Here is a 12,074-nt window from a genome sequence, read left to right as displayed (position 1 = left end):
AGTGCATTTCAACTATTTTTAGGAAAATAAAACACCAGTATTTAAAAGAAGAGCATAATGTTGAGGACCACACAGACAAGAAAAATGGATTTTGACATTAGTTTATGTTAAGAACACTGAGGCAGTTAAAAAAATTCATGTATTTTGATCAAATATTCGATTCAGTTTATATTTGGGTTTTTCAATTGTATTGTTATTTAATAGACTGTAGGATTTATCAGTCGTTTGAGGAAATAGAGAGGAGATTACTTATTGATTAAGATAAGTTGCAGGGGAATTATAGGGCAACATAAGACTTGCAAAAATAATTTCTGCATTGCTGTCTAATGGCATATACCTCATGGGTGCATATACTTTGAGCGGCAGGTCCCTGGTTCCACTCCCGGCCAGTCTAGCATAAAAAATAGTGGATTTTTTTTCATAAACTGTTTTACATCAAGTAGGAAAATGTCTTCACACCTGCTGCTAAGACATGAAAACCAAGACTTTACAAATCGATTAAGTATTCAGTGCTATTAAAACCGCAATTTCCTATAGGAAATAAAAAATGAAGGTATTTCTGGTGGCTGATGACGTGGTTGAGCAGGACTAAATTCACTGGATAACAGTCACATGGGAAATGCATTGCTAGGAATCCACTGGGTTCAAGCTTACATCCAGTCAGCTGATGACGACACCAAACAACCAACAGTACCCTGACATGAACCTACGTTTTTATTTTGTCTGTCAATGAATGCAGCACCTTTCACCTTCACCCAATACAATGCTGTTCACAAGCAGAAGTGATACTATATAACCTGTGTTTTGAACGATATACGATTGCAGCAAAAGGAGAACTGAGAAACGAGCCTCATACATGGCTGTTGTACATCTGCAGCCAACTGTTGAATGTTTTGATCCCAACATGCAAACAAAAATTCACCAAGATACGCCAACAGGAAATTTAGACAACGCCTTTGTTGTCTAGTAACAATGCAGACGTATTCTCCACCATTTAAAACGACCACAGCCCTCACTGGTCTGTATGCAAACATATGCAATAAGCATTCTGCGGAGTACAAGTCACACACGTACACAGTTCATACAGCTGCGGTGTTTACTTACAGTTCTCTCTGTCTGCCTTTTGTTCAAGCCACAATTGGTCTTCTCCACTCCAGGTCCTACTCTATGGGTTGATTTTCTCTGTGGACAAAGAGCGAGAAGGAGCTGTCAGTGCAGTGATCTCAGGGGTCATCCAGGAGTTAACAAGCCGTGAGGCCATCTGGAACACGTGAGGAGAAAGCTGGAGGGCCAGAGGAGTGAGATAAGAACACTGAGATTTTCACAGTCTATCCTTTAAAACCAAGACCGAACATGCCAGTTCTTCAAAAGGTTTGCCAAAGAAACTATACAACAGAGCTATTCAACGACCTGGCACAACGTACGACACCTGCATCGGCATGCAGCAGTGAGTCACTGCCGTAGATGTGTCACTTCTTCCTGTCTCGTTTGAGAACCGAACAGGAGGCAGCTGATGACAAACCAGTGCACAGCTAACAGCATCAACACTATAATGCTTATTTGAAAATGTAATCAGAATTTCTCACCTTTTGGTAAAGAAATGTTGAAGTGTTGGATGGAGTTGTTGCAGCGGATCATGACAGAGGTGTGAACCCTACAGACTGTCCAAAAAATGTGTGGACACAATGACCTCTGTCAGCTTCTGTGGTACACTACTGATAGACGTCATGTGTCTTTATAGTCTATAAACATTCGGTACATTATATTTTTCCCCTCATTTTCAACAAGTTCACATGATAATTGTTTTCATTCATTCTAGATCAAATCACGTTTTATTAGATTAAGCAGTTGTACATTAAGCATTTGGGAAGAGCCATAGTTTTTCCTACAGGCATAAATAATTAAAAGGGGCTGGTGTCCTAACTGTCCTAATGGCTGTGACACAGAATCAAAACCAACAACGACAAAAAGCCCTGTAACTTCAGCGCTCTGTATGTTTCACCTTGATTCACAACATGCACTAATATGAGACTAAGCTAACAGCTAACATAGCTTCAGGCATACAAAACAAAACTGAAATCTAACTTCTTGCCTGTTCAGAAAAACCGTCACCTCGAGATAAGATCTGTTTCTAAACATTCCTACAACAATAAACTCATGTGAAATATTTAAATCCCAAAACTAATATCTACAATGTACAAATTACTCTAAGGTGGTGAACTCGTTTCTTTACCTTAAGATATAATTGGCTTAATAACAGGTCATAATATATACACAAAGGTGTTTTCCTGTGAGAAACTGAGTGGTTGGTTTTGAGCAGCTGCTAATAAACATAATTCGGCCCAATGGATTCCCCAGCAATGTCGAGGAATTGGCTTGTGTATAGAGAATAGGATTTCTGAGTTGACGTAAACAAAACTGGATATGCACATCGAGTTCTGGGAAATAGCAGATGCCCAGACAGTCCATCCAGCTGTTTGACATTTGATAATCGTGAGACAGAAAGATGTTCGAAAGATAGAAAACTTCCAGAGATGTAGTATGTAAACTCAAGTCTCAACAAAGTAAGGATTTTGGATAAAAGCTGCTGGTGGAGGCTTCAAGATGTGGTAAGAGGTTCGCTACCATCAGTGGAAAGAATTAGGATTAAGAATTATGTTCAAGACACAAGTAACTGCAAGGCACTGGGCTTTTTAAGATGAGTGCAGCGCAATTCAAAATTCAACACTGTGTGTGAAATATTTAATAAATATTTAATATCTTCAGATATTACACAGTAAATTCACATGAGGTGGTCTCAGAGTTTTGGTTCTCCACTGCATATTAGCAAAATGAACACTCGTGAAAAAAATTAATTAGGAAGATTAAAAGCTGAAAAGAACAATTAAGAATTTTCACCAGCTGTTTCACCCCCTATAGCAATAATAAGGCATTAACTATGCACCTGATTTTTTAAAATGCATGACATTTTCCATTTACTTTATATTTGAGGTCGGTGGAGGAGAGAAAGAGCAGAAAGCATGAACCTCATCGTTGCACCAACAATTCGTACAAGCCGTTTTAAGAAATGAGCTCTGGAAAATGTCCAGATAATTGGGTCCATATATTTTCTGGAGTTTGCCTTTCACATATGAAGTTCAGCAGGAGCTGGTCTGGGTCAGACCTGTTCACAACACACTCGCTGTAAATTTTTCGGATATCTTCCTGCCGTATTCTCATATGGGCTCACTCAGATATTTTCCAGATATTTCACTGGTTGGCTGTCAGAGGAAGTTGCGGAAGTGTCGTAAGACTGACTCAGTCTGACTCGGACATTTGCATTCGCACATACAACCCCTTTAGTTCAGAGTTCAGTGAATCCCATGACAAACTTGCAGGTGTATAAAACCACAGGGGAGAACAGGGTAGCATAGTCTACAGGCAGATTTGAAAGGATCATGCCATAAAGCCAGAGTATCCCTGATTTGATTCTGGTAGGGAACTTTGGACATAAATCATACCCCTCTCTCCTTCACTATGTATTTAGTCATCATCTGATGAAGGCACACTACCAAAAGACAGATGATATGACAGATATCTGCTTCCAAATTAAACAGGGGAAATGAAAGAATAGAGATACCTATATAATTGCCTGTGATATAGGAGACAACCCTACTGAGTTTTCTTTCCACAATCCTGTTCTTAACACGGACACAGACATCTGGTGCTTCTCTTTTGCCCTCTCTCCGACTCAACTCTTCTGTTCAGAAACAAAATAAGCCGTCTTAAAACGTATTTACCATTAGGACTGACCCACAGCTTTCTAGGAAAGGTTGTGACTGATGCCTCCAACTTCAGACTGGGTCAGCTGTATCTGGATGTGCTAAATAAAACGGGTCCACGTGGAGGAATGCAACCGCCGTCTTTCCTGGCCTCCGTTCAGTTTGAGTAACTCTGGTCAAAGTATGAGAGTGTAGAACATCTTAAGGGAACAAAATCATTGTCCTCAGCTATAAATTGTCCTCTTTGAAAAGGAAAGACAAAAAAATGTAGGAATGTAGAGTGTTTTTTACTTGTACCAGATGAGATAAGACTGAACTTTATTGATCCAACACCAGGGAAATTCACAATATGTGGATTTGTTAAAGTAGAAAGCAGAAAGGGTATGCTTTAACTTAAATCAATTATCTTATGGCATGATTCAAATGTAATCAAAAGTCAGCATTTAACCTATATCAATATTGTGATACAATAACAGAAGCCTATACTTCTGTTATTGTATCACAAAAACTAAAGGTTGCATAACAAAAATAACTTGGAGCTACACCAAAATACCCTTAAATTACTTAACAGAAGCATAAAAGCACTCTTATGAGACGTTAGGGTCCTCTTAAGAATAGTACATTTTAGAAGAATCATGCAACATTTGACTGGAACATGATTAATGTGGAAAAGTGCAGTTTGAGACATTGCCAGCATCATGTGAATGAAATAAGAGTCTGTAGATATTTTACCCTGGACTTTATTCTGATATATGTTGGAGGGTGCACCCTGAAACATAATCAGCGATCACTGCTCCAGGTTAAACAGGACGCTGTGGGTAATCCACATGGGTCACATAATAGATGCAATACTTTCCACAGGAAGTTTTATGCACCAAACATGTATACTGTGGGTTGCATACCGTTATTCCAACATAGTCAGACAACCCCAGGGGTGTCACAAGAATGTTTCTTTATTCCTGTTAGCAGGTGTGAACTTTGAGCCTTGTCTGATCGACATGTTCTCACACAGCAGAGCTGGAGAGTCTCACAGATTAATAATAAAACAGGCCTAGTCTCGTCACGTTGGACCTACTGCTAAGACGTGACTCATTCTGTAGTTTGTCAGCATCAAGCTTTAGTTTCAAGCTCTGTGGTTTAAATGACAGCATCGTTCAGGACGTTTCTTTGATGAATGAAAACCACAGGCACAAAAATATGGATGCCAAGCACGGGGAAGAATGTGTCCGCTTCAGAGGCAAACTATGCAGGGATGATGTGCTGGTGAAAAGCAATTCACTTAGCTGACCACACGGTATCAAATTTGCTCATATAGCAGCTAATGACTTCCTTTTAATATGCAGGCTGAGATGGTTAAAGCTCCACTACAGTCAGCAAACTGTCGGGAGCAGCTGCGAACTAGCAACCGGTACAGAGAGTGTGAAAGACACTTCATAAATCACTGCTGGAATGTAGCCTCATTTCCTCTGTGACCCCACCTACTCAACAGCTTCTTCCTCCAAGTCCTGGATCTTTCTGCAGCAAGCAACTGAGACCTGAACATCACATCAATTGTGACACAATCTACAGCTGCGAGTCCCAGTAGTTGAAAAATAATTATTTCCCTGAAGCAAACTAGCTCACATCACCGTCATGCAGAGCAGACGTTACAAAACAAAACAGAAACTAATGAGAGGAGGCAGAATTAATGAGAGAGCATGTTTAGGGGACATTGTTGATACAGAGCTGATTAATGTCATTACAACAAAGAAAATTCAGTTCATGCTTTGGCAGATATTGTGTCCATCATCAAGCTAATTTCCCGCCATTACTGTTTCACAAGATTTGCGAAATTTAGTGATGGTGTTCAAAACTTTTAATTTCATTATAAATAACTATAAAAAATAATGTGATAAGGATAGATGCATCGTGATCTAAATAGGTATGTTTACATCAAACTATTTTATTGATAAAAAAACCGAAACTTGTCTGAAGAGGAAAAGTTGGCGCATCAATAAAAGCAAGATGCAACAAAGCTCAATGGAACCAGACAGTGAATGAATTGTGACGTGCATCACCTTATTCTGCGGCTCTACAAATAATTATATTTTCCTCATGTTTTCCATCACCCAGAGTTTGAATCCAGAGTTTACGCATCACAAGACACAGAAGAAGGGTTGCAAGTTTCCATAAATCTAATACAATCCCAAAACAATTAATGCAAATAATCATCGGACTTCTGATTTTGCAACATGTAGGTGATTTTTTGTGTTAACTCGCCCAAAATAAAATGACTGACTGACTGAACTCAAACTCTCCAAAACACACAGCAATAGCAATATATAAAAACCTCAATGGGTGTTTTTCTATGTCAAGCATTGCATATTTGATTTGATATTTTTGCCTCAGGCCTAATTTGCATCTCATCAACATTCAGTCTGCAAATATGATGTTACATTAATTCTCCAAAACAGTGAATGAAAGAACATGAGTGAAAACCAGATATCTGAATCTGACATTTGGTATATTTCACATCAAACTGAGGCAGAATTAATTCATTTCAAATGTATTTTAATAATAAAGCAGCGGGAGGTAGTTTATTGTAAATTTATTGTAAATTCTTAGAGAGCAGAATAAGGCCCTGAACAGACAGGAAGCCATTCTTGCAGTGAAGTGACTTTTTCCAGATGTTTTAGCAGGAGTGCTTCGGGCACTTCAAGTTGAAGATATTGTGCTTCAGGTTAAGAGAAGAAACGAATTTCTGATTCATATCAGATCAGTCAGTTGCAATAAGATAAGGGCAAAATCTGTGACCCAAATGTTTATATTTTTAATAAATATAATTATAGAAAATGCTCAAAACAATGTTGAAATGATGAAGCATCCCATTGATCAACATGTCGCACTGTTTATTCAATGTTCACATAATCTTTTTGCAGCAGCTTCAATGCGATAGACCACAATACTACAGTCAACTAAATACCAACAAGTGGCTCATTCTGTTCATCTTTACTGTTCGACAACTGCATTTAAATCCTACAAGTCTATGAAGCAATTTAAGTGCACATTTAAGCCTGGGGCTCAACAGTACAATGGAAATTGGAGCCAGAGATTTCCCGAAGAAGAAAGAAATATAAAAGAAAACTACCAACATCAGCAAACAGTTTCGTATAAGACAGAAGGAGCCAAACCTGTCACCCACGGGACCGCGTGGGGGCTCTGGAAAAGCTTTCCGATGCTTGGGGGTGCAGTTTGTTATCTGCAGTGCCGCAGACCTTCCCCTTTGAAGTGTCGTCGAGCCACCGACTGAACCAGTGGCAGTGAAAGGTGGGAGTCTAGAGAAAATGAAGAGAAAGCAACAAAAGTTAGAAAACAATGGCGAGGTACAAAAGACAGAGACATCAGCAACAGAGAAATAAGCAAAACATGCCTGTTGACTTCCATTTAAACCTCAGAGACCATCGACAGCAATTTTGTTAGGAGGAGAGGTAAAACTTTGGGGTCATAGCACACACGTCAATGTTTTTACATCTTGTTTACAGAGGACGATTTTCCTTTTAGGGAGTAATGAAGAGAGCATATGGCGACCATGTGTTGGAGAACGATCCGCTGCATGGGGAGCGGTTGTGCGAGACGCACATTCGGATGGCAAAAGTGAAGAAAGTGAACTGACAGATTGTTTTGCCTGCTCCCTCTGTTCACTTCAACTCTCCCTCAAGGATTATCCTTTCTAATAGACTTAACGGCACTTTAACTGAGCTGCCAGCTGCCTGCTGCCTACGTCCCCCGGTGGAAAGCCGACCAGGTCAAGTCTGATGGAGGATATCCTACAATGAGAATGCAACGCATTCCTATACACACCTTCAATCATACTTACACTATTCATTTCCAAATGATCATCAGCGCTCTAAATAAAGACCAGGTCAGAGAAAATAATAAAGTTATGTAGATATTAGTATTAAAGTTGTAAAGCAAGAAGAAGATTCAAACCAAGCCTCAATTTATTTTGGAAGCATTCATATCAAATCTCAAACAAGAACTGAATTAGTGAAACTATTAGTGTATCAAATATTAAAACCATGATAATGAATTAATTCATTTCTATGTTACTTTCCACACACATGTGTTTGTTTAGGAATAAACTGAATAGCTTTAGGTTATGGACTGTTAGTTGAACAAAAAAATGTGACCCCTGGATTTTCAGTAACTTCATATTATTGATATAGCCAAGAAAATAAGTGGCAGATTAAAGGAGAATGATAATAACAGCTGTATATTCACACCTCTGCTATAACCTGCAATTATTTTCGGCCACTTGGAGGCAGTGGAAAAATACATCATCACATATCATCACCTTTGTGGTAGTGAACTTGTTAGCAAACGGTTGCTCACGTACAACAGTTAGGGAGTAACATTGTCGTCCATTTGAAGTTATTGTTCCCGGTAAATGTCAGCCCAATAACTTTTGGGATATCAAGCTGTTTTTGTGCAGTGAGTTGTCTCACTGAAAACATGACCTCAATAAAAGAACCAAAAGAGGGAGGTTGAAGGCAGAAGAGGTAAACAATGACCTCACACCGGTTACAAATTTCAGTAAAGCCAAGGGGAAGCAGCAGATTCAGGTGACGACTCTGTGGCTTCAACACGAGTGTCAACTTTCACTTTGGTCAAATGGTTTTCCAACAAAAACATGTTCTGTTAAGCCACAGTGAGATTGACCTTTGACCACCCACATCCTAGTTAATCCAAGAGTCCAAGTGAATATTGGTGCCAAATTTGACAAGATTCTGCAGGCATTGTTGTTTTGTGAGGTTGTTCTGACCTTTGACCTTCAACCCACCAAATCAGTTTAATTGAGTTAGGGTTTGCACATAATTCAAAAGGAATTCCCTCAAGTTGTTTGTGTTCACGAGAATAAGACGGACAGATGAAAACATTGCCTCCGGCCACTGGCTGTTACAAATTATATCCACTTTTAAGTTGCCAACTTGATCACTTCCCACAAGTTGCATATTTGACAGTTACAGTGACCAGAGCTCCAGCAGTATCACTAGGCACACACACTACCTACTATAATTTTGATAAACTGTAAATAATTTATATAGAGGGATGAGAATGTGGGCCAGAGAACTGTGATCCACATATCTTCGGTATTAGCGAACGCAAGAACGTTTCTGTGCTGTGATACAGTTCCACAGAAAAAAGCTGCAAACCATTTCACTTAATAGAACATATTGAATCTTCAAACAGACTAATTACAGAGTTTGAGACTTAATTGCCAAAAATTGTTAGGTTGGTTTTGCTCTGTAAACTGTATTATTATACTTTCCCATCAAAAGACGGGCCTATCATTATTTCACAACCGTGCAGTCAGTGGCATCATTAATCACATTTAGTCGTCTCAACAAATTTTGGGAAACAATATGAAAGGCCAGACAATGAAGTGTTTGCCAACTGTTTCTGCCTGCGTGACAGGGACCAGACAGGGACAGCATGCTACAGTGACTTTTTTTAAATTTGTAAATTAAGAATTAGGTCAGGGTCTCTCCATCCTTGTCCACAGAGACTTGCAGGCTTTCCTTCAAGGGATCTCATCTGGAACTCATTTAGACCTGTGATCTGGTTTATTGCATTGGCAGAATCAGAAATACTAGGACTACTAGAATATTTGGATAATGGATTGTGACTGTAGAAGCCAAGTGTTGTCTAGTTTTAAGAATTCAAGATATCTTTGATACATTTCTTTCTTTTAAGTCCAACAGATAATCAAATGCAATTCAGATCTGGTCATAATTTGTGATTATTCAACGGCTTGCTACCAACAAAGAAATCTGCTTCACTGTGACTGTCCATCCACTACTCAATCTACTCATAAGAAGGAATCTCTCAGAATCAAATGTTTGCTTAAGACAGGATCATATTTGTGGAAATGGATATCCCATAGAGATGTGGTTATCATTTTTTTCAGAAATGGTAAAAAAAATATTTTTAGCCTGGAAAACCACAGATTGGTTGACCAATCAACAAAGAATTCTCCACAGTCCCTGATCGGTATACTGGAAAAATATTCCAAACAGTATTTGGGTCCACACTAATAGGAAAAATATGCACATCACAAGAAACATGCAATGGCTTTTGTCCTACAGTGTTGGTCAGCCTGCTGTATACCTATGGTGCCATGTAGCCATCATTTGGATTCACTTAACATCTCAGTCCTCAGACCTTAATCAGACAAATTTCATAAAGATAAAAAGCAGGAAGCTTACTTTCCATTTAAGAGTTTTTGAATATATGCACAAACCTTTTGTGAAATTGTGATAAGAGCATTGGGTAAAATATGAGAAGACAGCCTGGAGGCGTAAAAGCTTAGTGAGATTTTTTTTAATCAACCTCGCCATGGGGCCAGTTCAGGGAAATGCTGTGAGAGCCTGAACTGAATGTCCACTTCTCTAAACCTTAGGTCCTCAATGCCGCTATATTTAGTGTGAAACAGCTGATGAATAAGAGCACTCTGGTGATCACAAAGTGTGCAAGCTAAATTTACGCTCCGCAGTGATACAATCACACAATATTGTTTTATAACTACCCTCAGACAAGAAGTGGTAGAAACCAACAAAGTGACAAACCAGTAGAATATAAATCTGGGGTTAGTGAACAGACTTGAGGTTTGCCTGTGAGATTTCTAACAATGTCCTCTTGGGCCATGAGACAGTGGGAGACCCCTAACCAGGCCTGTTAGAGAAGCCTTCATTCACAAGGACAGCCGTTTCCATGCCAACAGGACCACTGCTGGGAGAGGCCTCCTTTTTCATCCTGCACCTCCGCTGCAGCCTCAGAGAGGGACTGGTGGGAATCTAAGAGGGAATGAGTTGTGGGTGGCAGTGAAGAGATGCATTTGTGTTGAGGTAAGATGGAGCAGGTTTGAGCTGAAAGCCTTACATGCAGTCTGTGATAGGAAATCACACCAATGCCTGAGGATGGCTGTGAAATTAGGAACTACTTTTAACTCTTCTAGACCAGCGTGACAGTCTGAAGGTATTAGGGAAGCAAATCATGTTTTCTAAAAACTGATATGAGATGAGAAAAGAGAAGTACGTCAACCATCAGTCATTTTGCTGAAGATCACAAGCAACAAAGAAAATCGGAAATCTGCACTAAGTGATTTTCAAGCAAATAGTGAAAGAATGCCAAATGCTATTTTTCTGCTTTGACAATTTAATTTTCAAAGCCAAACGGTTATCAGAAAAAACAATTATTGCCAGATGGTTACCATGCAAATGATCATTAGTTGCAGGTCGGATATATTAAATACTGATTTTTTTCATTATAACAAAAACAAATGCTTAATGCATGCATTAAAACAAACAAGATAAAACCTGTTCATTTGTGGTTCAGAGCTAGGCTAGCTGATTCAGTTTGTTTCCAGTCCTTGTGCTAAGTCAAACTAAGCTATGCAGCTATAGCTTCATATTCAGCAAACAGAAATTAAAGTGAGGTCCAAGATCCAACTCTTGCTAAGCAATAAGTGAGTAAGTGCATTCCCCAAAATGATGGAGATTAATTTGAGGAATCAAGACAATATCAGGAGATATAGCCACAATATTTCAAAACGACGAGATTAACTTCTTTGACTTACTTTGTTGCTTCTAAAAACACATTTGTAAACAATTACATCCCCTAGTCTCTATGCTCTTCTGCCTATAATGTGAATGTGTGTTTATGTACAACCTACTGCTCTAGTTTAATTACAGGAAAGTGAACACGACACGTATTTACAAGGGGGAGAAAGAGACTGGCTGACAAGGCAAGGTCTGCTCTCTGCAAAAACACTGTCCCATTACATGTCCCCTATAAACATAATGAGCAAAAGGTACTGGAACAGCTTAAAATTGTGCTTGTTCAGCGGTGGAGCAGAACCAAACAGAGAAAGTGTCCTTCTAGGACAGGATAAGGAAATACTCCTACATTCTCTTTTCTGCATCTCTGCTCGTCTTCCACAATATCATAATTTTGGATTATGACCTTTTTTATCACACTTTCTCTTGTCCCTGCACTAAGTCTCCCAGCGTTCACCCTATAATTCATGTCACAACGTATCCCTGAGAGATTCCTCTGTGTTCATTAACCAACTCAGAGCTGCACGGCACAGCACTGAATTATTAACATGCTCCTTGTGCCTCACAGATAGAGAGCAGAGGGCCATTCACAACAGCAGAATCCGCCTACGCTCCACTGTACTGTCAGACAGTAAAACCTCTGAGTGAATTCAAACTTGTTAAGAGAGAATTTAAAAGAGGAAGCTAAGAATAGAATCTACTATTATATGATAGTAGA

The 12,074-nt window shown here is 39.2% G+C and overlaps 1 protein-coding gene across 2 annotated transcripts in view; it reads right to left on the bottom strand.

Annotated features, from left to right (window-relative positions):
* Positions 1–12,074, bottom strand: part of fbxw7 (F-box and WD repeat domain containing 7) — a 98,671-nt gene that overhangs the window by 80,477 nt on the left and 6,120 nt on the right. The window contains exons 2-3 of one of the 2 annotated variants that reach the window (XM_020101236.2): positions 6,932–7,075; positions 1,105–1,182 (exon numbers count right to left, since the gene is read on the bottom strand). The gene's annotated coding sequence lies outside the window, so the exon portion shown is untranslated. The remainder of the gene's footprint in view (positions 1–1,104; positions 1,183–6,931; positions 7,076–12,074) is intronic. The other variant, XM_069530025.1, reaches the window with a different exon arrangement.

The sequence above is a fragment of the Paralichthys olivaceus genome, chromosome 8 (assembly GCF_024713975.1).
Source record: "Paralichthys olivaceus isolate ysfri-2021 chromosome 8, ASM2471397v2, whole genome shotgun sequence".
NCBI classification, from domain to species: Eukaryota; Metazoa; Chordata; class Actinopteri; order Pleuronectiformes; family Paralichthyidae; genus Paralichthys; species Paralichthys olivaceus.
The sequence above is the reverse complement of the archived record's forward strand: the minus strand, read 5'-3'. Positions and strand labels throughout refer to the sequence as shown.